Source organism: Peromyscus leucopus, chromosome 23 (assembly GCF_004664715.2).
Source record: "Peromyscus leucopus breed LL Stock chromosome 23, UCI_PerLeu_2.1, whole genome shotgun sequence".
NCBI classification, from domain to species: Eukaryota; Metazoa; Chordata; class Mammalia; order Rodentia; family Cricetidae; genus Peromyscus; species Peromyscus leucopus.
The window spans coordinates 44,754,271-44,769,767 of NC_051082.1; the positions used below are offsets into that span (position 1 = coordinate 44,754,271).

Sequence of the window (15,497 nt, forward strand, 5' to 3'; positions counted from 1 at the left end):
AACTCACCGGGAAGCCAAACACAGCCTCTGCAGCCTTAGCCCCAAACAGCCAGCACTAGACTAGCGCCAGCTTCCTTGTCTGGCTTCCAGCTCAGGGCTGACGGAGAAAGCCAGTCATGTTACCCTTTGTCAGCCATCTAGGATGCTCAACTTCTAGTTAGCTTCCTGCAAGCCGGGACGCACTGACAGAGTGATGGATTTCCCGCTGCTATGGAGCCTGTGTAGGGCATAGGTACTCTTCTTTTTCCCCTGCTCTTTCTCCCTTTCCCTGACCCCCATGCTCTCCCTTTTCCTCCCATCTCCTCCTTTTTTCTTGTAATGACAACCCAGGGCCTTACCTATACTTGGAAAGCGTTCTGCCTTTGAACTGTGTCCTTAGATCCTCCTGGTGGATTCTAGGAGGGTGCTCTGCCACTGTGTGTTAGTTGGGGTTCTCTAGAGTAACGGAACTTACAGAATGAATCTCTCTCTCTCTCTCTCTCTCTCTCTCTCTCTCTCTATATATATAAATATAATATATATATATATATATACATATATATATATGACTTATTTTTATTTTTGTTTTCAATGTTTTTCTTTTAATGGCGCCCATCTCCCTTGAAGGGTGGGTGGGTGCAGGCAGTTGGCAACAGCAAGACGTGTTCACTTGAAGATCTTGCCTTGATTGACAGCTTGGCCCATGTACTGGAAGTTGTCCCATTTCCCCCATCCCCTCCCTCGTCCGGAGGAAAAGTACTCTCACACCAGGGTCTGGCTCTCCTTGCTACCAGGATCCTGTTTCTGCCGTGTTTATGATTCATTGTTCACCTGCCAACCTGAACTCAGCCGCAAGGCAAACTCTTCGCCACAGAAGACCCACATGCCAGAAATGTTGGTTCTAAAGAGAATAATACTAGCAAAGTCATCCTTCCTCAGTTTATCCAATGGCTGGAACATTCCAGCAACTCATGAAGGTCTGGGTAACTCTTCAGGGAAACGGTACTGAGCATACCACAGGGACAAGCCGTCCTTATCAAAGTACTCCCCAAAATACGGCTGCATCACAGAGAGGGCATCCTCATTGTCATAATTATGCTTAAACATCCAACATGAAGGTTCTCTTGGGCAGGTGAGTGAAGGGGTCCTTGGCCTTGGGCTCAGCAGCCAGTGCTTGCTCACTCTCATCCATCTCCTCAGAAGCTGGGGCAGCTGCCTTTTTTTTCCCTCTCTTTCTGTTCATCCTAGGGCTTCTGTTTCTCTTCCAGTAAACTCTTTTCTCTCCTTGGGATGTCCATTTTAGGCTGACTCTCTGCAAACTTCTTAGCATCAAACTGGACCATCTTCTCCCTCCTCCAAGAGTTCACCTCCTCCGTGACTGCCCTGAACTGGAGCTGGCTAATGCAGGTAAGGAACCATCAGTTGGCACTGGGGAGAGCCTGGTGAAAAGGAGGCTCTAAGACCCGTTTATAGAGCCAAGCACGGTGCAGACAACTTGTAATATTAGCCAGTGTCACTCACTCACCCACAGAAACGTCTTCAAGGGAGGGTCCAGCAGCCCCAGGATGCACCTCATCTCTTTTGCATTTTCAGTGGCCTGTTTGTTGTGGTGCCTGATGCCCAAGGTGGGGATCACCCAGGCACTGGCTGGAGGAACCATGTCACTGCCAGCGAAGCTCACCCACTGCACTACCTGAGCTGATGCCTCTGGAGTTCTTCCCCACAGCTCCTCATTGCTTATATAATAGCAGTGGCATTGCCCTCAAACACACAGACTCCATCATCACCCTCAAATGCTGGAATCTAGCTGGCAGGAAAATTTTGGAGAAATTTGGGGGGTACGGTTAGTTTGGACAAAGTGGAAATGGGGTGATTTGGAGACCATATGGACTTGAGCCCCACTGTACTGAGCAGCAATGAGAGCCTTGAAGGCCTTCCAGTTTTCAGGATATGTGTACAGGGCCCCAGCCACCGTGGTGATTCTGCAGAGAAAGGGGGTGGAGCTGTTGGTGTTGCCAAAAGTAAGCCACCAGGGACTAGAAAGGAGATTTATTAGAATGACTTACAAGCTGTGGTCCAGCTAATCCCACAATGTCTGGCTATGAATGGAAAGTCCAAGAATCTAATAGTTGTTCAGTTCCCAAGGCTGGTTGTCTCAGCTGGTCTTCAGTGTACACTGGAATCCAAAAGTAAGTAGGTTCTAATGCCAGTGAAGGAATGAACTTGCTAGTGAGGTGTGAGTAAGCAGACAAAGAGCAAAAGCTTCCTTCTTCATGTCCTTACATAGGCTTCCAGCAGATGGTGTGGCCCAGATTAGGGATGGGTCTTCCCACCTCAAAAGATCTGGATTAAAGGTTCATCTTCCTACCTCATAGATCTGGATTAAAAGTAGATCTTCCTGTACTTCAAATTAAGCAAAAATTCCTCACAGGTGTGCCCTTATTTCGGGGTTTTAATTCTATATGTAGTCAAGTTGACAACCAAGAATAGCCATCACACACTGAGTTATGTGCCCAGCCCCCCACTGGGGGATTTGAGGCAAATACTACATCTCCAGTCCTTGGTTCTTTCTTTCCTTTTCCTTTTTATTTTTACTTTCTTATGGTAGAATTTACATAACATAAAATTAGCTATTTTAGAGGTAACGATTCGGCTGGGTACAGTGATACACAGCTGTAGTCCACATTACTTGAGAGGCTGAGGCAGAAGGATTACTTGAATCTAAGAGTTTAATGCTAGCCTGGGTGGGCAATATTCCCAGGTACTGTCTCAAACGAACAAAACAAAAGAGGCAAATGGGGGCTGAGGATGTAGCTCAACTGGTAGATGCTTGCCTAGCATTCATGAAGCCCTGGGTTCCATTCCCAGCACAGCATAAACTGAGTGTGATGGTGCATGCCTATAATCCCAGCACTCAGGAGGTGGAGGCAGGAGAATCTTTGGCTCAGTGTCATCAGCTACATAGTGAGTTTGAGGCCAGACTGAGACATGAGACTCCATCTCAAAAAAAAAAAGAAAAAAAGAAAGAAAAGAAAGAAAGAGAAAAGAAAAAACAATTTAGTGTTAGTATAGTTTGTTTATTATTATTATTAATTACTATATTTTGCTTTTTTGAGACAGAGTTTCTCTGTATAGCCCTGGTTCATCCTGGAACTCACTCTGTAGACCAGGCTGACCTCAAACTTACAGAGATCTACCTGCTTCTGCCTCCCGAGTGGTGGTATGCACCACCATACCCTACCGTTAGTATAGTTTAAAAGTTTAGATACTGTGTAACTACCACATCCAACTACTTTCAAAAACATTGTCATCATCATAAGACTTTGGGAGTCTAACTGGCAGTCAGTCCCACTTCCTCCTCCAGTCGCTGGCACTCACTTGCTGGCACTCACTCCTGTATCTTGGAGCGACTTTCCTCCATCCCTGTCTGGAGAGTAGGCTGTGTAGCCTACACCAAACAGCATGATCTCAGCCTCTGGTCACTTCTCTGGGGACTTGGTGTGCCAAGCCTCTCTAATCCTAGTTGGGTTTCTTTTATTTCTTTCCTTCTTTTAAATATTTGATATTTTTTATTATTCTCTGACAGTTTCCAATGTGTATATAATGTATTTTGATCATATTCACCCTGACGACGTCCACCTTCTTATCCAACTCTGTATTATCAGGGTTCTCTAGAGAAACAGAACTGATAGAACAAATTGTACATATATATGATAAATCTCAAATGTATATATCTACATATACACACATATATGTGTAGCCGGCCATCAATACATATACACAGACATGCACACACATACATGTATAGCTGATGACCTTGAATTTAAGATTTTCTTGCCTGCACCTGTTGAGTACTGGGATTATAGGTGCGTGTGCATGCGTGCATGCGTGCGTGCGTGCGTGTGTGTGTGTGTGTGTGTGTGTGTGTGTATGTGTGTGCGTTTATGTATATATATGCATATATAGGACATGTATGGGATATGTATATGGGAGATATATATATGTATATGAGATTTATTAAAATGCCTTACAGCTAGTTCAACAATGGCTGTTTACCAACAGGAAGTCCAAGAATCCAGTAGTCGTTCAGTCCACGAGGCTGGATGTCTCAGCTGGTCCTCAGTATGCACCTGAATCCGAAAGAAGTTGGCTCTAATGCCAGTGGAGGGATGGACTTGTCAGGGAGAGTGAGAGCAGCAAGCAGGCAGAGAGCAAACACTTCCTTTCTACGTTCCTTTATATAGGCTGCCATTAGGTGTGGCCCAGATTTGAGGTGAGTCTTCCCACTTCAAATAATTCAATCAAGAAAAATCCCTCACAGGTTTACCTAGCTGCTTGGGTTTTAGTTAATTCCAGATGGAGTCAAGTTGACAACCAAGACTAGCCATCACACACTCTGAATCTTTCTTCATCCCAACAAGTACCTGGATTGTTTTCACATTTATGTATGTATGATGTATGTATTATGTATTGCATGCATGTACGTGCATATGTATGTATGTGTGTATGCATGTATTATGTATGTGTGTACATGTTTGCATGTATATATGTATGTACATGAGTGTGTGTGTCCGTGTCCATGCTCTGGCACACTTGTAAAGGTCAGAGAACATTTAGAGGGAGTTGGTTCTCTCCTCCTGTACCACATGGGTCCTAGAGCCAGAACTCAGGTTGCCAGGCTTGACAACCTCTGTTGACTTCTGTGGGTACCTGCACACATGTGGTGCACACATATGGTACACATAAATTCACAAAGGCACACACACAAATACACATAAATAGAAGATAATTGGTTTTAAAAGACTATTTTTAAAAAGAGGAAGACTCCAGGGTGTAGGTTGGTGAGATGGCTCATCAGATATAGGCACTTGCTGCCAATATCTGGGACCCATGGTGGAAAGGGAGAGCCGAATTGTCCTCTGATCTGATCTTTAAACATGCAGCGTGCACTTGTGTGCGCATGAGCGCGCACACACACACACACACACACACACACACACACACACACACACACACACACTAAAATGTAATAAAATGTTTAAAAGAATCCAGGATCTCATGCAAGATGCACCCGGAACACCTTCTTTCAGTGTTGACCTCTCCTCCACCTTCCACACCAGAAGGAAATCCTGCCAAAGCCTCCACCAACTCTACCATCAGCCCTTGCGTGGGGACTCGGCTTCCAACCCCAGGACTCCGTCTGTCTCGGTCCTCTCTCCCAGCTAGAACACAGCAGAAGGAATTGTCTTAGTTTTATTTCCCATTGCTGTGATATGATAAAATACCCTGACAGAAGCGACGTAAGAGAGACAGGGCTACAGTTCATCATTGTGGGGAAGGCAGAGTGGCAGGAGCTACCACAGGCCCCAAGACCTCCGCATAACTGACGCCATGTTAGAGGCACCATTCTGACCTTAGAATCCAGCACAGGCCCAAACACCTGCCAAAGCGAGAGCAAAGACCCAACCCATCCAAGACCTGGTCCATAGTTACAGGATTTGGGAAAGTCCGTAAATGTACTTGCTTTTGGCTTCTGTAGTTTCGCTGCTCACTAATTGTTCTTGCTAACCAAAATGTGTCCACCAGGACGTGGCTTTTGTGCATAAAAGGCAAAGAATGGTGTAGCTCTGGGCTGCATGGTGTGGGCGAGCTCCCCATGTAGCTGCTGACTGACAATGTAGGCATTCTATTGGTCTAAGAGTGTCTGTGTGTTCTCTGCTGGAATTACCTCACAACAGACCCTGAAGCAGCTAGTCACGTTACATTTACAGTCAAAAGCAGAGAACAAGAAATAAACACAGGCATGTTAGAGCTCAGATCACACTTTGCACTATCAAAGAGACCAGGATCCCCCTCCCAGGGAATGGTGCCACCCACAGCGGGCAGGTCTTCCCATGTCAACAGTAATTAAGATAAACACACACATACAACCCCACCCCACTCCACCTCTGCAGACATAACTTCAGGCCAACTTAATCTCTAGACAATCCCTCATTTAGAATCTCTTCTCAGGTGATCTTAGATTGTGCCAAGTTGACAATTAAAACTAATTATCATGGAGTTATTAATATAGCATCGTGGCCATAGGCAGCCATGATAATGAAGCCCTGAAGTGGGAGAGAAAGCCTTCAGGTCTAAGGAGGGGCTTCATTAGACAAGACAACCATCACGGAGTCCTGATAGCAAAGAGACTTCAATTTCTTTCAGAATCAAAAGATTAGGCATTGCACCATAGATTAACACTATGGAGTCCCAAAAGGGAGAGACAAGCCCTTTGGTTCCCAGAATATTAGGAGAGTTATAACATACTGTTGGCAGTGTGGTGGGGTCTTGAAGAGAGAGCCTCTAGTCCCAAGAACAAAAGGAGGTTTCTTACTCTTACAGTTGGCTGTTGTTTTGTTTTGTTTTTGAGAGAGAGAAGAGCAGTATGTGTGAATGTGTGACGTTCTGAGCTGCTAGTTCAGTAGTTCTCAGCTACTTTTCCAGCCTGCCTACCTGCCACCAGGCTTCCTACTATGATGATAATGGACTAACCTCTGAAACTATAAGCTAGAGGTCAGGCAGGTACTATAAATCCAGTGCAATGCAAAATTATTTCGGCTCTGGGCAGTTGGAACAGGCAGGGCTGTGAGGTTACAGCACACTTGTTTATCAGCTCTCTGTCTAGGATGGAGAGACTGCAGGGTGGGGTAGGGACAGCCCTGATTTCTTTGAAAGAGGGAGGCAGCTAAGACCTAAGAAGACCAGGGCCTGATTCAATCCTCAGCACCACCCAAACCGGGAGTAGAATGTCAGTTCACATCTATAATCCCAGTACTTAGAGGAGGACAATCAAAAGGTTATCCTTGGCTACATAATAAAGTTGAGGCTATCCTGGGTTATAAGAGATCCAGGATCAAGGAAGAAAGGAAGGATCTTTTAAAGGTATTCCCATCCAATGGCTTATTTCTTCCAACAATGGTCCATTCAGCTTTGAGGTCATGAATGAATTAATCCATACATTCACAGCAACATACAGGAAACTAAAAGCAGCCTTCAAGTGTTTGGGGATGAATACTCCAGCCAGGGTCCAGGATGTCAAATCTTTGCTCTGAGTTAAATGAATAAATTAGCAATGTATTCTCACTGGATACTGGATGAGGGCAATTTAAAAAGGAAAGGATTTGGCTGGGTGTGGTGGGAGGCAAAGACAAGAGGCTCTCTGTGAGTTCAAAAGGCCAGCCTGGTCTATAGAAGAGTTTCAGGACAGCCAGGGCTACACAGGGAAACCCTGTCTAAAAAACAAAACAAACAAACAAACAAAACAATAAGAAAGAAAGGATAGCCGTGGTGAGCTTAATCCAGCACTCGGAGGCAAGCCAGGTGGATTCTGTAGTTCGAGCAGCCTGGACAAGTGATTCAGAAAGCGCAAAGCTACACAGAGAAACCCTGTCTCGAAAAACCAAAAAAAAAAAAAAGAAAGGATTTATTTTGGCTGACAGTTTGAGAGTACAATCCATCATGGTGGGTGTCTTAGTCACTATTGCATTGCTGTGAAGAGACCCCATGACCAAGACAATTATTATAAGAGAAATCATTTAATTGGGGCTTGCTTATAGTTTCAGAGGTTAGTCCATTATCATCCTAGTAGGAAGCCTGGTGGCATGTAGGCAGGCTGGAACAGTAGCTGAGAACTACTGAACTAAAAGCAGAGAGGCAGAGAGAGACACTGGGCTTGGCATGAGCTTTTGAACCCTTAAGGCCAACCCCCAGGGACACACTTTCTCCAACAAGGTCATACCTCCTAACCCTTGGAATCCTTTCAAATAGTGCCTCTCCCTGGTAACTCAGCATTCAGATCTATGAGCCCATGGGGGGCCATTCTTACTCACACCACCACCGTGGGGAAGGTGGCTGGAGCATGAGGCAGTTGATCATATAGCATGGTGTTCAGCCCACTTTCTCCTTTCTGTTCAGTCCTAGACCCCAGCCTAGGGAATTATGCTTCCTACATTCAGGGTGGGTCTTCCTTTCTCAATCAACTCCATCTAGAAACTCCTTCACAGACTTACCCAGGGGCCTGTTCCCAGGGTGGGTCCAGATCCTGTTAACTTGATAGTTATTCACCAACACCGTGAGACACGGTCATCAAACACTAGAAGATTTCCCTTTACAAAAAGAAGGCACCCATGCTGATCTATGGCTGGCCCAGTAGAGCTGAAGAACAGGATATCAAGCTGCAAGCATCTGAGCATTTTCAGCCTTGCTTTGGCTTCATCCTCTTTGGCAGAGAATGCCATCCTCCATCGCTGCCATTACTTTATGCCCTAGTGAATGAAACCCAAGTCTTAGTTAGCCACAGAGCCAGCCTTTGAATAAAGACTACAGTTCCCAGCCTCCCTTGCAACTTGGTATGCTTATGCATATATATTCTTGGCAGTGAGATTTTTTTGTTTTGGTTGATATATATATATATTTGAGACTGAGTCTGATGTAACCCAGGCTGTCCTTGAATTCTTTTCATAACCAAAGCTGCTTTTACCGTCTAAGGACCAGGATTACAGGCATGAACCACCATGCCCTGCACAATGTGGATTTAAAAATTGAGGTATAATGCACGTATCATCAAAGTCACCCTTTCAAACTATCCAACTCAAAGGTTTTCAAGGCAATTCACAAAGTTATGAAACTAAATTTTAAGCATTCTAGAACTTTCCTTAAAAGATGGCTGTCAAATGCTCAGCATGGTGGCAAACACTTTTGATTCCCAGCACTCAGGAGGCAGAGGCAGGTGGATTTCTGTGAACTGGAGGCCAGCCTGGTCTACAGAGTAAGATCCTGTCTCAAAAAAGCAAACAAACAAAAGAGACAAATTGGAGAGATGGCTCAGCAGGTAAAGTACCTGTCCCACAAGTATGAAGGTCTTCAGTACCTCTGTAATGGCTGAATGGATGCGTGTAAGAGATGGCTCAGCGGTTAAAAGTACATATCGCTCTTGCAGAGGATCCGAGTTCAATGTCCAGCATCCACATTGGGTGGCTCACAGCTACCTGTATTCCAACTTCAGGAGATCTGATGTCCTCTTCTGGTCTCCTAAGACACTTACACTTATGTGCACATACCTGTACATAGACACACACACATCTACATAATTAAAATAATAGTAAAATAAATCTCGTTTCTTACATTTTTACTTCATTATCTTATGTCTGTCTACCACATGTGGGTAGTGCTCTTAGAGGCCAGATCCCTTGGGCATTGGATCCCTTGGGCCTGGAGTTATGGATGGCTGTGAGCCACCATGTGGGTGCTGGGGATCGAACCTAGATCCTCTGGAAGATCAGCCAGTTCTCTAAACATACTGCTGAGCCATTTCTCCAGTCCTGTGAAATAAATTTCTAAAGTACAAATAAGGTGGAAAGAAATTGAGGAAGACACCCGACTTGGCCTTTGGTTTCCATATGCACAGGCATAGAGGCATGAGCCCATATAGAAGATGGCTGTCAGCTGGTCATAATGGCACAAGCTTGTAAATCTCAGCACTTGGGAGACTGAAGCAGAAATGTCTCAAGTTCAAGACTCAGCCAGGCATCTGTAATCCCAGCATTTAGGAGGATGAGGCAGGAGGATTGCTATAAATTTTATGTCAGTCTGGGCTAGAGTGAATCCTTATCTCAAAAGAAAAAAAAAAGATGGCTGATAATCTTTACCTTTCTCACTATGTAGAGGCTGGCTGCAAGCTTGCAGTCTTCCTGCCTCAGTTTCCCAAGTGCTGGCATTATAAGCATGTATCACCACAGCCTGGTACATTTATAACAAAGCAAAACAGCCCTTGAAATGTAAATGTGACGGCTGGAGTTCTAGTTGTCATCTTGGGCCGTGAGTATAGACAGTGCCACACCTGAGGGATGGCAGGACAAGCAGTCAGGAAGACTCAGGACACCAGAGGCCTTTGTGCTGCCAGCCTACCCAAAACTGCTCATCCAGGCTTTTAAGTGAGAAAAGGATAAGCTTTCTTATTTAAGACAGTCTTATTTGGCAGGGATGTGGGTGGAGGGTGTTCCAAATCTTCACAGCTGAACTTAAGGCTAACCGACGTCAAGTAGTCTGGTGAATCAGTCTAAATTCTTAGTTGTAACCACAGAACTAATTTTAACTGGTTTGAGCAGAAAAGGAACGTGTTAAAGAATACTGGGTAATCTGAATCTCTAAAAGGGCTGGAGAACCTGGCTTGGAGTCTATGCAGGAAGAAACAGGTCTCAGAGCACATAAAAACTAGTTGAGAAGAGCCACTGCTGCAGAAGCAAATAGCAGGCCAGCTAATTCTTTCTCTCTAGTCATTAGATGCAGTCGTAGCCCACCTCTTTCAAGATGGACATGTCTGGCACTCACTTTTCTTTCTTTCAGCCTCGGGTTGCCACATGGCAAGATTCTAGCTGTGAGGGAGGTGGGGAAGATCATCCCTAGCTGCAAGGGAAGCAGAGAAATGATCCCTAGCTGCAAGGAAAAGTATTCTTAGCTGCAAGGGTGCAGGGGATAATGATCACCAGGCTTCTAGGATGTTATTAGGTAGCCAAAATGATCAGTGACTACTATATGTACTCCAGCCTTCTTAACAGTTTTCCAAGCCAGAATCCCAGTTGGCTGTTTGTTGGATGGTGCTTCTGATTTCTCTCTGTGTAGAGGACATCTCTGACAGATTGTGGCTGAAATTATGACTTAATCAGCTACACTCTGTATGATTTATATTGCCTGTCACTTCAGAGTTAATGTATCTGTATAGTGCCTCTTTGCCATTCTCCAAGTCCATTCTAACTTGCAGCGACTAGTTCCTGGCTCAGCAGAAAATGTCCCCTATAACTCTCTCCTTAAATGTTTTCTTTTCTTTTATGACCAAGAGGATAAGATAAGCAGTTATACCCAACTTTAATGGCCAGGAAAAAAGAACTGGCTTTCTCACAGCAGAGTGTGGGTTCCACACAGTTTCTTCATCCATAAAGTGAGGGTTTGGGCAGGATGCAATGATACACACCTATAATCTTAGCACTGGTGAGACTGAGAAAGGAAGATGGCAAGTTCAAGGCCAGTCTGGGCTACATAGTGAAACACTGTCACCAAACAAAACAAGCAAGTATGAAAATATCCAGCGAGAACTTTGGACTCAGTTTCTGAGGACTATTTAACTCTTACTAATGGCCCAGGGTTTAATGCTGAGTTTTCTTATTTATTTATTTATTTTGGACAGAGTTTCTCTGTGTAGCCCTGGCTGTTCTGGAGCTCGCTCTGTAGACCAGACTGGCCTCAGATTCACAGAAATCCACCTGCCTCTGTCTCCCAGATGCTTGGATTAAAGGTGTGAGCTACCACCACTGGGCTTTTAATATTTTAATAACATTTAATGTGTGTGTGTGTGTGTGTGTGTGTGTGTGTGTGTGTGTGTGTGTGTAGGTTGGAGGACAACTTTTGGAAATTGATTCTCTCCTACCATATGAGTCCTAGGGATTGAACTCAGACTGTCAGGCTTGTGTAGCAGGTTTTCTCCAGCCTCCAAAGCATGACAAGGAGACTTGTTATTAATTATGAATGCTAGGCCTTAGCTTGGCTTGTCCCACAGGCTCTTTTAACTTAATTTAACCTGTTTCTCTTCATCTATGTTTTGCCTTGGGGTTTTTATCTTTCTCATGCTGTATATCCTACTTTCCTGCTTCTTCCATGTTTGGCCGGCTGGCCCTGGGCTTCTCCCTCTCTCCCTCAATCTCTCTCAAGCCTAGATTCCTCCTCCTGCCTATTCTCTCTACCCACCAGCCCTGCCTATTCCTCTACTGCCTAGCTATTGGCTGGTCAGCTTTTTATTTTTTAATTAATTAACTAATTAATTAATTTTGTTTTTCGAGACAGGGTTTCCCTTTGTAGCTCTGGCTGTCCTGGAACTCACTCTGTAGACCAGGCTGCCCTTGAACTCACAGAGATCTGCCTGCCTCTGCCTCCTGAGTGCTGGCATTAAAGGCCTGTGCCACCACCACCTGGCTCAGCTTTTTATTAGACCAAGCCGGTGCCTTAGGCAGGCAAAGTAAAACAAATGTAACACATTTTTACATAGTTAAACAAATGCAAACACACCTTTACATAGTTAAAGTAATATTCTACAATAGGCTTGACTGCAAGCATCTTACCCACTGAGTCATCTTGTCCCTGTTGTGTTTTTTAAGTTTTCTAGAGATACCTCCTCAAGGCAGATCTTGTTGCCAAGAATTGGGAGTTGCCAGGCGGTGGTGGCACATGCCTTTAATCCAGCACTCGGGAGGCAGAGCCAGGCGGATCTCTGTGAGTTCGAGACCAGCCTGGTCTACAGAGCGAGATCCAGGACAGACACCAAAACTACACAGAGCAACCCTGTCTGGGGAAAAAAAAAAAAAAAGATTTAGGAGTCATGGGCCTTTCCAAATAGCCTAGTTTCTGTTGTTGAAATGTATTGTTTAGAGCAGGAGAGAAAGCTCAGTTTGAATGATCTAGGTATAGGAAAATAGGAATATAGAAGTAAGATAGAAATATCGGAATAAGAGAGGAATATAGGAATAAAAAAAACGTTACGAGCTTAAGAGATGGAAGCCGACAGCCATCAGCTGTACCAGCAAATAGGGATTAACCTTTGACTAGGCCTATCTTTGTTTTAGGAGGGGCAGCTCTGTCAGCAACCCAAATGTTAGTTTTTTATGATGGCTCTCTGCAGCTTGGGGTTAGCTATTCCTGATAACCCCCTACCATTTGCCACTGCTGCGGACCAAAGTTAACTTTTAAAGGTTGTTTCTACTTGACTCCTAGCGTGCATCCCATGCCTGAGGCTCACTTTTTGCTATCAAAAGGGGCTTGGAACCCGCCCCCTTTGCCATAGTCACAGAAGCCCGAACGCTGGCTCTGGCTCCAGCTAACTGGTAAGCTTTTCTCCCCATGCTGATTTTCTTTTTTTTTTTAAATAAAATTTGCTTCTGCTTTTAGACTTTGGTAGTCTGCCCCTCATTTTTTTATGCACCTTTGGACCTAAAAAATTGAGAAACTGCTTGCCTTACAAGTGTGAGGACGTACGTTTGATTCCTAGAACTCATGTAAAAAGAGCTGGGTATGGTGGCACATGCCTGTCATGGGCTGGGAGGTGCCTGGAACTCTCTGGTCAGCCAACTTAGCCAATTAGGTGAATTCCAGGCTACTGAGAGACCCTATCTCAAAATACAAGGTGAAAGTCAGGACTGTAACTCAGTTATAGAGCACTTGCCAAATGTACGGGAGGTCCTAGGTTCAGACCTCAACACTGTCCACAAAAGATTAAAAAGAAGAAGAGGATAAAGAAGAAGAGAAGGAGGAAGAGAAAAAGAAAGAAAAGAAGATAGGTTGTCTCCCTACCCCCAAAACAGGGTTTCTCTGTGTAGCATTGGAGCCTGTCGCATTGGAACTCGCTCTGTAGACCAAGCCTGGCTTCAACTCACAGAGATCCACCTGCCTCTGCCCCCCGAATGCTGGGATTAAAAGTGTATGCCGCCACCACCCAGGTTGCCTTAGAAATACTTTTATGACCAGGTCTGGTCTAGTCCACATAGTAAGATCCTGTTTGGGGGGCTGCGGGGGCTGTCTTAGTGTTCTATTGCCGTGAAGAGAAAGAAAGCATTTAGCTGGGGTCTTACTTACAGTTTCAGAGGGTTAGTCTGTTATAATTATGGTGGGGAGCATGGCTGCACACAGGCAGGCATGGTGCTGGAGAAGTGGCAGAGAGCTTTGTATCCTCATCTGCAGGTAGCAGGAAGCAGGCAGAGAAACACTATGCCTGGCTTTTGAAACCTCAAAGTTCACCCCAGCACACACCTGCTCTCCAACAAGGCCGCACCTCCCCAGTCTTTCCCAAACAGTTCATCACAAGGAAACTAAGCATGCAAATATATGAGCCTATATGAATGAGGGGGCCGTTCTCATTCAAACCACGCACAGAGGCTGTGGAGATGGCTCAGAGGATAAAACATTTAGCTTTGAAAGCCTGATTTTGATCTCCAGAACCCACGTCAAAATCAAACTAACAAAAATAAAAAAAAAAAATTTAAAAATGGTTGGGCAGTGGTCGTGGACACCTTTAATCCCAGCACTGGGGAGGCAGAGGCAGGCAGATATCTGAGTTCGAGGCCAGCCTGGGTCTACAGAGAGAGATCCAGGACAGCCAAAGCTACACAGAGAAATCCTGTCTGTCTCGAAAACAAAAACAAAAACGAAACAAATAAACAAATAAAATCTAAATACATACATCTGTCATCCCAGCACTCCTATGGAAGGATGATGAGAGGTGGAGACAGAATCACCTGGAAGCTCATGGGTGGCTAGTCGGCAGGAAACAGAGCCCAGAAACTACAAGAAAGACTCTTCTTCAACAAGGTGAAAGGTGAGATCCATACAGGGCCAGCAATCTCTCTCTCTCTCTCTCTCTCTCTCTCTCTCTCTCTCTCTCTCTCTCTCTCTGTCTCTCTCTCTCTCCTCTCTCTCTCTGTCTCTCTCTCTGTCTCACATACACACACACACACACACACAATTTTGAAAAAATGATCCTGTCTAATACCTGTCCAATAAAGATTCAAATGACAGATAGTATAATAGTAATAATAAAATGTGTTTTCTCAGGGTGGTGGTGGCAGCGGGAGGCAGAGCCAGGTGGATCTGTGAGTTCAAGGCCAGCCTGGTCTACAAAGTGAGATTCAGGACAGGTACCAAAAAATTCTACACAGAGAAACCCTGTCTCAAAAAAACAAAAATAAAAAAAAGGATTCTAAACACACAAAATGTGTTTTCTCAGAGCCACCATACCTTCTAAGGCTCAGTTGGCTCTTAGCAAGATTCAAACCAAGTAACACATTGCCCAAACATCCCATCACCTCGGCAAGTTCACTGATAATGGTAATCCATACAGAGAAAAAGAACCCTGTCCCTGACAGTCTTGTCATGAAAGAGCCAGCTGACTGATCTGTGTGTGTGAGAGAGCTGGTTGATTGGGTCTGGAGACCTAGATCCCCCTCACCCCAAGCTGTTGCACCTGACTTGTAAGTATTCTAGAATCAAGTAGATTTATTCTCCCTCCTCCTACTTTTCCTCCCTTTCCTTCTCTCCTTCCTCCTTCTCTCTCTCCCTCCATCCTCCTCTCTCTGCTTTTTTTTTTTTTTTTTTTTTCTGAGACAGGTTTCTATGTGTAACCCTGGCTGTCCTGGAACCTGTTCTGTAGACCAGGCTGGTCTCGAACTCACAGAGATCCGATTGCCTCTGCCTCCCGAGTGCTGGGATTAAAGGGTGTGTGCCACCACTGCCCAGCACATTCCTTTTTTCTTTGGTGGTGTTGGTGATCAAACCAAAGGCATCATGCATACTAGGTGAGTGCTCTAGGGTGTGTTTGTTTGTTTTGTTCCTTTTTTTTTTTTGAGATGAGAGTTAACTGTATAACCCAAGCCCACTTGCTCTTGAATACGCAATCCTGCCTCAGCCTCCAAACTTCTAGGATTGCAAGTGTGCTCTAC

At 44.8% G+C, this 15,497-nt stretch overlaps 1 pseudogene; it reads right to left on the bottom strand.

Moving 5' to 3' along the window:
* Positions 1–645: 645 nt before the first annotated feature.
* Positions 646–3,443, bottom strand: LOC114707581 (annotated as a pseudogene).
* Between the last annotated feature and the right edge of the window lie 12,054 nt (positions 3,444–15,497).